This window comes from Seriola dumerili, unplaced genomic scaffold (genome assembly GCF_002260705.1).
Source record: "Seriola dumerili isolate Sdu_G_001 unplaced genomic scaffold, Sdu_1.0 BDQW01000035.1, whole genome shotgun sequence".
NCBI lineage: Eukaryota > Metazoa > Chordata > Actinopteri > Carangiformes > Carangidae > Seriola > Seriola dumerili.
The window spans coordinates 38980-52076 of NW_019174290.1; the positions used below are offsets into that span (position 1 = coordinate 38980).

Genomic DNA, 13097 nt, shown 5'->3' on the forward strand with positions numbered 1-13097 from the left:
CATAGTAACATGTTAAATAAAAACATGTTAATGGGCTACTAGTATGTATCAAGGCCAGGTCTCTGAGGAGCGGTTTTGAAGCTCAGAGCGGGCTGCCCCACCGTTGCCAACTTGGCAGTACCTGACTGCATCCAACTCTTGGGTAATCCAAATATAGGCAAAGAGGTAGAGCAAGCATACACTCACACATGTCAGGCAAATGCGCACACCCTAAATTATGCATAACTTTAAGCCCCCCCCCCCGTACATTCGTCATGCAGGCTGTAAACATGTTTATTTCTGCTGTAAAGTTGGGCATTTTACCATGACAGTCTGTGGGGATTTACTCGATTTTGGAGCCAGCCTCAAGTGGTCATTCAAGGAACTAAAGTTTTTGGCACTTACATGTTGGCTTCATTTTTCATCCCCATATTGCCACATGGTGTGGGAAACTCCTCTTCTCTCTTTGGATTGTGGGACAACAGCATCTATCAACACAACACAACACAACACACACACACACACACACACACACACACACACACACACACACAGAACTAAAATGTTGTATTAGAACACAAGAAAATTCAGAAGACTTGCTCCATTTTGTTTCTGTATTCCTGAATTAATACTCTACTTTGTCTAAAGCTCAGTTATTATGATGCAGCACAGAGCTGGTACTCAGATGTATTCTTCCTTTTTCTAACCATCTGCATCCTCATCTGTATATCCCACATAAGCCTCCAGTTTCTCTAAAGCCACGTCCACTGGTGATTAACCTGACAACTGTTTTTTACTCCATGTATTTTTGCCTCCCATCCACTGTATACAAAGCTGAGCAACTTCAAACCCTTTGGATTGCCATGTAATTACACATATGTGATTATCATGAGATTTAGGATCTAGGACCAGTAAACATTTCAATAAATCCATTGTTATTGCTTTTAGAAAAAGTCTGAAAATGCTGCAGCCAATGGGAAAATGTTTGCCATGTAAAGTTCACTTACTAATTGATCCAAATTAGTGTGTCCAACTCCAAAACATCAAGTCCCTTTGCTTTTCCTCCTCCACTTACTTCCTCTTTATAGTGGTAAACAGCAGGCAGTTACCATGAGCTGCGGTTCTTCAAAGCCTTGATTAAATGTCAGTTTCAGAGGGAGTGGATGTGGGTCAAGCTAATCAGAGCTCTTCATGCATTCGTAAGAAAATATAATGAGGTTTCTCCATCTTTGCCTGTCTCTTATTATCTCTCACTCCTTCTCTTTTGTCGGCTTCTCTCTCCTCTGATGTCTCTTTTCCCTCTTCGTCTTTGTTTTGGTTTTCTTGTTGCACCAATTGGAAAAGAAAATGCTTCCCTAAATATAAACATGAGAAAAAAAATGTGTTTACCTCCTTCAAATTTCTGACTTTCACTGCTGCACACAAGCAAAACTACAGTGCTCTTTTTATGAGTCACCCATGTGCCTGTGTTTCTCTGAGTGTGTTCAGTGTTAGACTGTGATTTTCCGCCGGCTAGTTTGGGTCATGTATTTGATTTTTGCATGTGTGTCTGTGCTGTGGTTTGCTCAGGGCATAAAGCCCACGCAAGAACTTTAAAGATCTCTGGCAAAGCATCCATTCCTTCTTTTCTGTTGTCATTGTTCTCTCTGCTCACTCACTGTTTGCACTTTTATTATATTGGCATGACATGCATACATCAATAAACTACCCTTTTCTTTAAGGTAGTACAGGAAATTCAATGGCATCATGGCCACCACGGTGGGTCTCCAGTGCCAGTCAGTAGACGGAGACAGCTTGGGCAACGACTCACACCTGATCCCCATTAACCTGGGTATAAATACACAAGCTGTGTCCCGTTTGGGGGGCTAGGCCTCCTCCTTCAAAGTCTTCATTTCAAGGCTGAAAATGTCATAATTGCTTTACAAGGTTATCTCATACACAAGGGTCCTCCAAATGGTTCTGAGAAATGCAGCCTTGTTTTGAACTTGTAGGAGACACCCAGAAGAGGCGCAGATCCAACCTATACCGGCCGGAAACACAGCTACAGTCTTATGTCACTTAGTATTTAGGAAAGTTTTTAAGCTCACGTTAGAAAAATGCACTGAGCAGCTCATCAGAAAACCATCCCCAAAAATACTCGGGACACTAAACCCTGATTAAAAGAGCTGTAGGTTTATGGTTTCACTTTACTTTCCTATGGTTACGCCATGTTAAGACCAATCATAGTGAAACATGCCTTCACCAACACAGCCCCTTATACTGATTTAATGCTGGACTGTTTTCTCTCTGACTGCGTGCTTGGCTTGTATCTTGATCTATGCTGAATACTTAACCATCTGAACGGCCTTCAGTGTCATCTTTACCAAGCTGTTAATGACGTGTCGCTTGTGCTGATGAAGTTTCTCTCAAGATTTCCTGCTTCTTCACATTTTTGTAGCAAGCTACGAACTTCAGTAACTTCAGTGGGTTTCACCGCTCAGGGTTCATTTCTACAGAGCTACAACATGTTCCTCTGTTTTCCCAACAATACCAATGGGTATCTCTTGCACTGTACTGACTAATAAAGTTTGAACACCACATTTTACTTAAGATATTTGGTCAATGACGTTCTACAACAACTTACTGTATCCCATGAGTCTTAACAACTGGATTTATACTTGACACAAGGGGTTAACAATGGTCTCACCATTGATATCTACGACACAGGTTTAGTTTAAGTGGGTTGGTCATTTGCTACAGTTACTGAGCCTTTTTTAACGTTGTTTTCACTCTCAACAGTCTCCACTGGAAATGCACAGGAGAAAACACAAGCAGCCAAAGCTGACCAGTCACTCTTCTTGCGGTCTTCACGTGGCATCGCCATAGTGCTAACATATAACTATCGTATAGACATGTAGATATATTTTGGAGTTGTAAGCTACAGCTTCTAAGGCGATTGCGGCTACAGCATAGACTGTGTAGCTTTGCAGTAACCCCTTAGTGGACACTTAGAAATCCCCCTTTAGCTATTGGGACACTGTAAAAGCCTCAGGGGAAATGCAGTTATTTATTGCCAACAAAATTAGTGTTTTATCTTTGTGTTAAAATCTTATTTAAATACATTTCAAATTTAGTCTCATATTTTAGCTTTTCAGGGAAACAAAAAACTTTCCACCAAAACTTCTGATGCGTTGCAGGAATTTGTTGGAGGCTAGCTGAGACAGAAGGCATGACTTCAGGTCTTTATGAGCACAGATATTGTTCATAGCCTGTGGGAAATATGTGCTTCAAAGTCCTACCTCTTTCCCCATCCTGTCTTTAGTAATACTTTTGTTTCTCCTTCTGTTTTCGTATTTCCTGCTGGACCTCTGCACACACTCAACACCCTCCTCCCACATCCTCCCTCTCTCCCAGTGTAACCACTTCTCCCAAGATAAATCTCAACCACAATGAAAACACACAGCCTTCAGCTGTTTAACCCATCATTGCAAAGCAGGAGTGGGAGAGGAGCCCAAGGGAGCAGTGGAGAGATGGAGGAGGGGAAGGAAAAAAAAAAAAAAGCAGAAAAGTTTTTTTCCCCCTTTGAAGAATTTTTTTTTAAAAAAAAAGTTTCTTAGCTGTTTTTTTTTTTTTTTTTTTTGTCATGGCACCACAACAGGCATTACAGTAGTGAGTCAAAATTAATATGATTTGACAACAATGGTAAGTCCAGTGGCCTAAAATCACAACATAACATGAAGGTTGCAGCTGATGAAGGTCTCTTATTCCTGAATACACACAATCTTACAACATTTCATCTTTGTCAAAGATCATCTCAGTGATTCAGATAAAATACATCTCATATATTGGTAAATTCCAGAAATGAAAGAGCAAATGAAAACTGCCCCTGCATGATGGTGTTTATCTTTTCATCGCAGTCAGATTTGACCCTTCAGTAGATGTGGACAAAACATGGACATAATATAGATATTCCAGATCAAATATTACTCCAATACAAGTGAAAGTTATTCAGTCAAATCTTTACTTGACTTTAAGTACTAGAGTACGCTTTTTTTTTTTTTTAAGGACATTTTCTCATGTCAACTCATTGTTGTATTATTCCACAGTGTACTACAGAACCTAATGACTCTGAAACAAGCCACTGAATGCACTGATTTATTTGTAGAAGTTATGATACAAAGCCAATAGAAATGGCCATAAAAACACAATTGAATCAACAAAGGGACAAGCATTGACATTTACGTATTTCTTATTATTTTGTAAGTGTTCTGGAGTCAAAGCCAAAAGTTTCCAAAAAAAAAAAAGAAAAAAAAATGCAAGTAAAGTACACATACATGAAAAACATATAAGTATAGTACTAGTACTAAGTAAAAATACTTAGTTACAGTGCACCCCCGACCATCAGGTTGTTTGTGTTCCATTAAATTAATCGAACTGCTTGTGTGCACCATTGATCTTGAACAAAGCTTTCCATTTGACGTACAGTCTCTGTGTATCCCTGACAGAGTTATTAGGTTGTATGAAAGACTTAATAAGGCGGAATAATATGCCGACACTGGAGTTTCACAGCTGTCAGTTTTGGAGAGGGCCATTAACCTTAATCAATCCAGCGAAAGTTAAATGTCTATCTACTCCGTGGATGGCAACGTCAGCTGGTTAGTTTGTTTTTTCCATTGCCGCTGTCCACAGTGTTACATCTTCACAAGTATCGGATTGATTGCCATGAAATTTGGCTCACACATTCTTCCCCAGGAAATGAGTCCACATAAACATCAGAGGCACTGGATTGATGCTGACATAGCATAGCAACATGCTAAATGTTTGCATAAACAGAAAGGAGGCCAGCGGCTCATGTTTTGCCCCAGGTAAACCCTGCACAGGTCACCAGTCTATTACTGGGCTAAATGACAAAAACACTCCCATAAAACTATGACCTTCTTGTGAACACAGCTGTATGAGCTGCTTTGTTGTGACTATGAATAACAAACAGGAAGTTCCGAGATACACAAACACAACCACACATAGAAACAAGTAGGCCTACAGCGCAAACTGTTGATGAGTGGAAGAGAAGAAGAGGCAGCAGAGACAGATTTGACCTTCACCACTTCAGCAGCAGTAGTGGAAAAGAATACTGCAGCCAATTAAATGATGCTTGTAAAGTGCACTTTACAGGAATTCTCTGCTCAACACCACAAATCTAAAACAGAAGACTGGTAATTCAATAACAGTAGTACTTATCAACAGTGTTAGAGAGGGGAAGAGCCTAGTCAGCATTGTGCTGGCACAGTCTGTCGCTTTGTTATGAAGTGCCTAGCCAAAAATGAACAAACAAATACTTTCTGTTTGTTTTTTGATGCTTCAATACAAATCAAATTTTACGCTGGCACCTCCGAAACCATATGCTCACATGACATGAGCTCTTGCCTTCTACCGCCCAATATGTTACCAGACTAACTACCAGCCGTATAAATGGAAACATATACAATCTTAAATAGTATTGCAAACTTACTTGATTAAACTGTATTAAAAAGTTTAGTTTGCTTTAAGCTGTATATGTATACGCACTTGTTCAGCTCTGTTCACTGTTCGGCATGTATTGTGTTTTTGTTTACTTTCCAGAAAACACAACCCTATCTGTCATGTCATTTGACTCAGTTACTTGTCTTTTCTTCCCAGATAGCAAAATGAAACTTCTGGCCCAACATACACCTGGGGCCTCGGCCCGAGTCTGGCCCATATACTTCCACATCTGGGCAGACTCTGGCTATTTCTCTGTGTGTGCCTCAGAATTCTTCCAGATGTGGAAGTAGCATCTTACAATCATGCTGTATATGGGCCAGATTTGGGCCGTGGTACCAGGCGTATACTGGGCCAGAAGAAAACAATCATGTGGCTCAAGTATGGGCCGGATTTATTTTGCTTTATTTTCTTAGATGAGGTAACATCTTTGCTATGATAAAAAAAGGAAATGAGTGCTATCTGCAATAAAGACAGGAGCACACTGCTGTACTGCATAGTACTGTGCCCCTGCTTATTAGCAGTGCTTTGCAAATGGCTGCAGACATTCTAGTAGAGAAATGATCACAGAATTGTTTCTGTACGGGATGAATGAAATGTGCCCCATTTAACTTGATATAAATGACCAAGCCGTTGTTTGTACCCAATGTCAGAACCTCAGTGAACTTATTTTTAATCATATGAGCTTAGTTATAATAGTCCTAAAGTTGCTACAACATTAAAAAGGCCAAGTAATGAGATGCCTCTTTTCCATGAGTTGGAAGGGATGCAGAGTTTTACAGTGTTTTATACCAAAAAGAAGGTTTAAGTGCACATTTTGTAAGACCGTGTACTTAGCACTAGAAATGTTGCATTTACCCAGTGAACCCAAGGCTCTATTACAGACGGACTCCTATTCGAATCATTTATATATCTGCTCTTTCTATATTTCTCTGCTCTTTTATTCTTCTGTTACTAAAAAAATCCTTGAAAAAAATGTTCTACTTAGCTAAGTTTTTGTATCAAGCTGCACTTCAACCAGAGCATGTTGCTGTAATTCCTATTTGATTAGTGAAGGTGATAAGTTACTTGATAATAAAACAAAATTTCCAAATAATTTAACAATGAATGTAACTTGTGCCACTTTCTCAAAAGCTTATGGTCATGGTCAAGTAAACAACAGCCTCCCTTTACGCTCCCGTGTCTTTCTTCGAGTTATGATGATAAATGCACTACATCTTAGCCTGCATCCATGGCATGTACTTAGTTGTTCCATGACTGTGAAAAATTTGTCTGTAAATCCTATTGTGCATGAGGACACTGCTTTACACTACTGCAAGGCCAGTGTTCACGGTTCAGCAAGTGCAGTGAAGATGTTTTAATCTAGCAGCCCCGAGGACAGCAAGTAAACTACTGGATGGAGATTAAGTGGATTTCATTTTGCTGTGGACAAAGTTATTACCACACACAAACACTCGCACACCCACACAAGCCATAGCTGTATCTGCAGCGTTAAGACTGGGCAGAATGTATTCTGTGGTTTGACCGTGTTGATGAAGACGCATGCGATGGGGTTAACCTCCGACTGTTTCTGAGCAGGTATAAAATGCACGTCGAGGTCAACACACAGTTCATGCACTCGGCATTTCCCAGAGCATGGCTGGATATTTTGTGTCAGTGTTCATTTATTCAAACTAATTATTTAAAAAAGAAAAAATCACGTTTGAATTCTTCCCCAAAAGCACTTAAGTGTGTTTGTTTACTTTGGGCCAGCTGTTAAGAGTTTGATATCGCTATTTCAGTTGTGCAATGCAAAATATGTTTCCGAGTCCAAGACCTACTTGGTCGAGGTTTTGAGGTCAGAGAGGCTGTTTAGAATCGCCAAATACTTTAGGGCGTCTTAGGGAGTTTTCAGACTTGGCCTAAAAACTTGAATGTTTTCTTGGAAATGAGAGGTTTGTTCTCCATGCTGATTGGAAGTTAATGTTCAGTCGTCCCCTTATCGGCAGCTATGATTCATACTGGGCAGAGTTATGCGTGACACATTCAAACAATCATGCTACACAGCAATGTAGTGGATAGTTTGATTTGGTAAATGGATTGCACTTACTCAGTGCTTTTCTGGTCTCATCCACTGTCAGACACACACTGGATGTGGACCCACAAAGCGGACTCAGGCGAGGGTCAGGTTCAGAGGTTTAATCGGTCCAAAATCGGTACACGGGTGATCAGTCAATCTGGCAGGCAAAAATCTATGGTTAAAAAGCAGTTAATATCACATAAACACGAGGGACTACACGAGAGAATGCTGGGACGCTCACACGGTGGTAAAGACGATCTGGCTATTAATGAGGGGAAGACAAGGACTAAAATACTCTTAAGGCGGGTGAGACAATGAGACACAGGTGAAACACATTAGGGCGGGGCAGGTAATCACACAGGAGGGAAACTTGACAGGACGTGGGATCTGAAACAAGACAAGACAATTGTTACCAAAATAAAACAGGAAACACAGGGAAACATTAAAGACAAGGAACCATGAACTCAAGTCACTTGACGGGTCATGACAATCGACCACTCAAAGCGCTTTACAATGGCAGCCACATTCACACCTTTTTTTCTACCTACCGATCATACAAGTTCTTTATATTCATTCAACATGTTAGGTCTGTTGTGTGTGTATATAATAAATATTAAGGACAGATATGAACATGCTAAAATAAATACAGTATTAGGCAATGGATCCTGAACCTGCTGTTCCTGGAAAGAAAAACACACCCCGGCATCCACCCGTGTTTTGCTTCTTTGCCGTTGAATGTGGTTTCTTGCCGGAGCGGTTCTTCGGGATGGAGATAAACTTCGCTTTCTAGGCGCTTCAGACATCTGTGCGTTTCTTTTTTTTAAGTCGGGAGCTGTAGCGTAACTTCAAGCTCAGGAGGAAGCTCTTCTTCTCTGTGGGACTGAGGGCAGACTACACGCGCCACTGACTCACACAGCATCTAGTGTGTGTAGGTGGTATTACAACACGGTCCGGGACGCGGCTAGTTGGTTAGCATGCTCATTTCAGTAGATACCTCTGAAATACAATAGATGGGGGTCTTGGTCATGACATCATCACTGTGGCTCCTTCACATACTCTTGATGGTGTTAGTTCATTTTTTTGAACATTTTAAACTAAAATTCTGGGCAGATCTTATACATTGCACTTTTAAATTGAGTGCTGCAGCCAGTTTGTTCAAAACACGCAACCTTTACTTTGAAGACGAGCTGTTTCTGTTTCCGGCTCACGCAAAGCGTTGAGGCAACATCGGCTAATGAAGAACGAGCTCACAAATGTCAACATACATTTACACGTAGCATAAGTAGGACAATTAAATTAGGCAATTACCCCCCAAGCTGGCATTTTTCATTATAAAACGTGAACAACTGCAGAAGAATTTTACTTCATGCACAGACCCGTGTGGTGAATTTTTTAATGGTAACTTTATTGATCTCCAGTCAAGAATAAATCACCTTTGTTTTATTTTACAATGTCAAATTAATACATGACAACTCAGTCTGCAATAAACTTTTAAGAAGCAGTCTATGAAACAAAACTGGCCAGTGGAACACTTAAAAGAAACATATAATTTTGGTAATACCAGCAAGTGCTTTACTGCCTATAATCATTTTCCAATCAATTCATTCAGGCTACAATAATAGGTTAGGTTAAAATCACTACTTAACTACTTACTTAAGAATGTGAAATGTCAGAATAATTGTAGAGAGAATGATTTATTTCAGCTTTCATACAATCCCAGTGTGCCAGAAGTTTACAGACACTTTGTGATTATGGCATAGCCTTTAAATTGTTTAACTTGGGTCAAATGTCTCAGGTAGCCTTCCACAAGCTTCTCACAATAAGTTGCTGAATTTTGGCCCATTCCTCCAACAGAACTGGTGAACTGAGTCAGGGTTGCAGGCCTCCTTGCTTGCATATGCCTTTTTAATTCTCCACAATTTTCTATTGGAATGAAGTCAGGGCTTTCTGATGGCCACTCCAATGCCTCCTGTTGTTCTCAAGCCATTTTGCCACACCTTTGGAGTGATTGTCCATTTGAAAGAACCATTTCCGACCGCGCATTAACTTCCCGGCTGATGTTTTGAAATGTTGCTTCAATACTGTATATCCACATAATTGTTCTTCCTCATGATGCCATCTATTTTTATGAAGTACACCAGTCCCTCAAACAAACAATTGTTGGAAAAATTACTTGTGTCATGGACAAAATAGATGCCCTTACAGATATGGCAAAACTATAGATAACATGAAATCTTCCAAGTGGTTACAAACGAGTTTTAAGTTTATGCAAACGTCTGACTTCAACTGTACATGAGGGGTTGAGTGTTTGCAGAGTGCTCTTTGTTTGCTCTGTCTGAGCTCAGTGTGAGATTTATGAATTTGTGAAACTAAAGGTTGGGATTGGAATAGATTGAGTTTAGAGTTTAGAGAGAACTCTTTTCGATTTCTCTGCCTGAGATCAAAAAGAGGCACAGAAGTTGAGAAAATCTAAGAATTATTTCAGAGCTTGATAGGAAGTCATTTGAAACTTAAAAGGAGAGTAATTTGAGATTTTGTGAGTCTTTTTCTCCTGGAGAAAAAAAAACTGAGGACAGGAGAAATAAGCTATGGTCTCATTTTAGGTTTCTCTCAGATCTCATAGCTGTCTAGGAGAAATAAATGAAACACCTTTAAGATCTCTTTTCTGATTTTCTTTTCCTCTGGGCAGTCTCCCCTTGTTATAATGAATCCAGTACTTTGATATTAGATAAAAAGGTCTTATTTTCTGGACTTTAAACAACAAATGTCCCAAAATGATTGGCCTTGTGTTGAGAAATGTATGGGTGTAGCTCAGTGGTAGAGCATTTGACTGCAGTTCAATAGATTCCCAGTTCATTTTCTAAAAACACGCTGTATAAGGCTTTCGTGGTTCAGACCTCGTTGACTTTTCTTTGACTGGACACTGAATGCCATAATTGCTCCCAATCAGTGTTCAGCAAAAATTGAATTGCTTCAGACAGCAGCCTCTGTGGCGTAGGTTTAGTAACAACATTTGCCAATTGTGAGTCAGAAGACAAAACAAGTCTAATAAAGGTTCTCAGTCAAGACTGGATACAGCTAACTAAAAGGTCAAAGTCAAATCTGATATAATTTTGAGCGCAGCAGAGAGGTGTAAAATCCAAGCAGAGTGCAGCATCTCAAGGTAACACTGCTATAAGGTCCGTCGTCTTTGCTTTCTCCGTTGGAAAACGATGACTCATGCAAAGTGATACTGCAGCTCATCATGTGTAGAGAGATGCTTGCTCAGCAAAAAGTATAAATTCTTGGCTTGGCCTGTTCTTGGCTTGCTGATATTTTCTGAGTGTTTCTCTAAACATGATAGGATTGGCCCCTATGTCTATTTTCTCATGCTGCACCACGGTTATCAGAGGACCAGTGGCCTAATGGGTAAGGCACCAGCCTCCAAAGCTGGGAATTGTGGTTTCAAATCCTGCCAAGTTATACAGCATTAGGGAAATGTTATGTGATGTTCTCATGTTAACTTATGAAGGAGTGAAAGGCAAAACCCCTGGCTATTTATCAAGTCTTATCTTACATGGATAATCATGGTGATACATTACGTCTTCACCAAATGTTTCTGTTTGATATACTCTTGCGTCTATAGAGATATAGTGGCGTTTGCTTCATAATCAACCTTCAACTAGTAGGTCACCTCATGTCCATTCATTTCCCAAACAGCTGACTGACCAGAGAAGAAAACATCTGTGGACAATCATCAGTGTCTCTGGCCAAGAAAAGTCGGTCACAGCTTGTTTTTTTTCAGCTGGCAGTCACTTCTCCACTCTCCATAGTTTCCCTACTGATATAATGTGTTTTTTCACATAAAAATTCTGCCAGTTTAAAATGGACGAGAAGTAGATTCCAGACTTCCAAAGACATCCTCAGCTTTTTTTTTACTTCACAGTAATAAACATCTCAAAAACAATGTATGGAGATGGTTTCTGCCCATTACTGTAGTCAGCTGCAAGCTTTTTAAAGGAGTTTTCCTTAATTTAGATTATAGCTACTTGATTTGTGCCTGTAACAGTAGCTCATCATGTTAACAAAACAATGAAATATTGTGAAATCCAATGCAAAAAGTCCCTCCAGCATGAGTTTTACTGTTCTTTGGTTTCAAATCATGTCACTCACACAACAAAACACAGAATGTGGGGAAATATTGCTCTGGAAGGGCTTTTAGATGGCGATGATGTTCCAATGTTTCGTGTTTGTTCATACCGATTGTAAATATTGAGGTCACTGTCTAATAAGATTTGAGTAAAGACAAGACATTATTGTGTTCTGTTGGCTGGAATGGAGTCCGCTCCATCTGTCATACTAACTGTTTTCATAGGAAAAGCAAAACATAAGGGCAGCAAGATGGCGGACGTCCATAATTTAATCAACATCCCACGCCAAGTCTGCTGCCCTTATTCCTTCTGGCTCTCTCCTCTGCACGATTTTTGTAATCCCCTCCCTGCTTTGGACTGCACTCATTTTCCTGATAGATGTACTGACTGATGGCTTTACTGGTCCACAGTAGCCTATATGTGGATGGATTGCCGAATTGTTTGACCATAACTGATTAGCTGACCGGAGAAGAAGAGATTAAGGAGGCTGCGGACCATCCCTCTGTATACATCTTCTTTCTGGCTCTCTCCTCTGCGCTGTTACTGGCTGTCAGTCAGTGACCTGAAAACTCCTCCAAGGCAGTGTGCGGAGACTCAGCTCATGATGCAGGGAAACAAACCGAGATACTGCATCGTTTCCTTTTACCTCCAAGGGAAATAATGTTTACGATCTTGCAGAGTTGATAGTGACACGTTTTCAGAGAGGCGTCATATTTTAAGCGGGTAAACAGACGCCAGAACCTTTTTTTAAGGGCTCTGGGGATATGTGAGTGTTGTCGTCTGGGAGCCAGAGAAAGTCTGAATTTTCTTTTCTATTTTCTGTTTTTAAATACATCCTACGACTTCAGCTCAGTGGCCCAGTTTGGTACACTTGTCATCTCTTATAGACACGCTGGAAAACCACATACAACCGTTTCATTCTTTGTACATCTCTGCGGACTGGATTACATTTGCAGGAATCAAAATGGGGCACTCCTTTGGCACTTTGAAATTCTTTGTCTGACAATGTTTTTGTATATATTTGATCATTTTGATTTATGATTTCTGACCCAGTGGCCTAATGGATAAGGCATCAGCCTCCGGAGCTGGGGATTGTGGGTTCAAGTCCCACCTGGGTTGAAAAGCATCACATTTAATGTTTCAATCTCACATTAATATCAAAAAGTTGTCTTACTTGTCACTTACCATTTGGGTTCACCGGCGCCCTCAGATGGTTGCCAAAGGGAAGAAACCATTTGAATTTCAAGACCGAGCAATTTCATTTAATACTTTGGATGTTTAAGAAATGAACCTGCTATTTTGGAATCTAAAATGTCGCTCACAACGTTCTTTAAAACATTCTCCATATAAAACTGCGAAGGTCATAATAAGCATTGAACATTACTAGGTGGGCTACTGCCATGATGGATGGTCTCTGTGGCCCCCAGAGGCCA

General features: G+C 40.2%; 1 non-coding gene across 1 annotated transcript; it reads left to right on the top strand.

Moving 5' to 3' along the window:
- Positions 1-12710: 12710 nt before the first annotated feature.
- Positions 12711-12783, top strand: trnar-ccg. The gene has a single exon. It is a non-coding gene; the product is annotated as a tRNA-Arg (tRNA).
- The last annotated feature ends 314 nt before the right edge of the window (positions 12784-13097 follow it).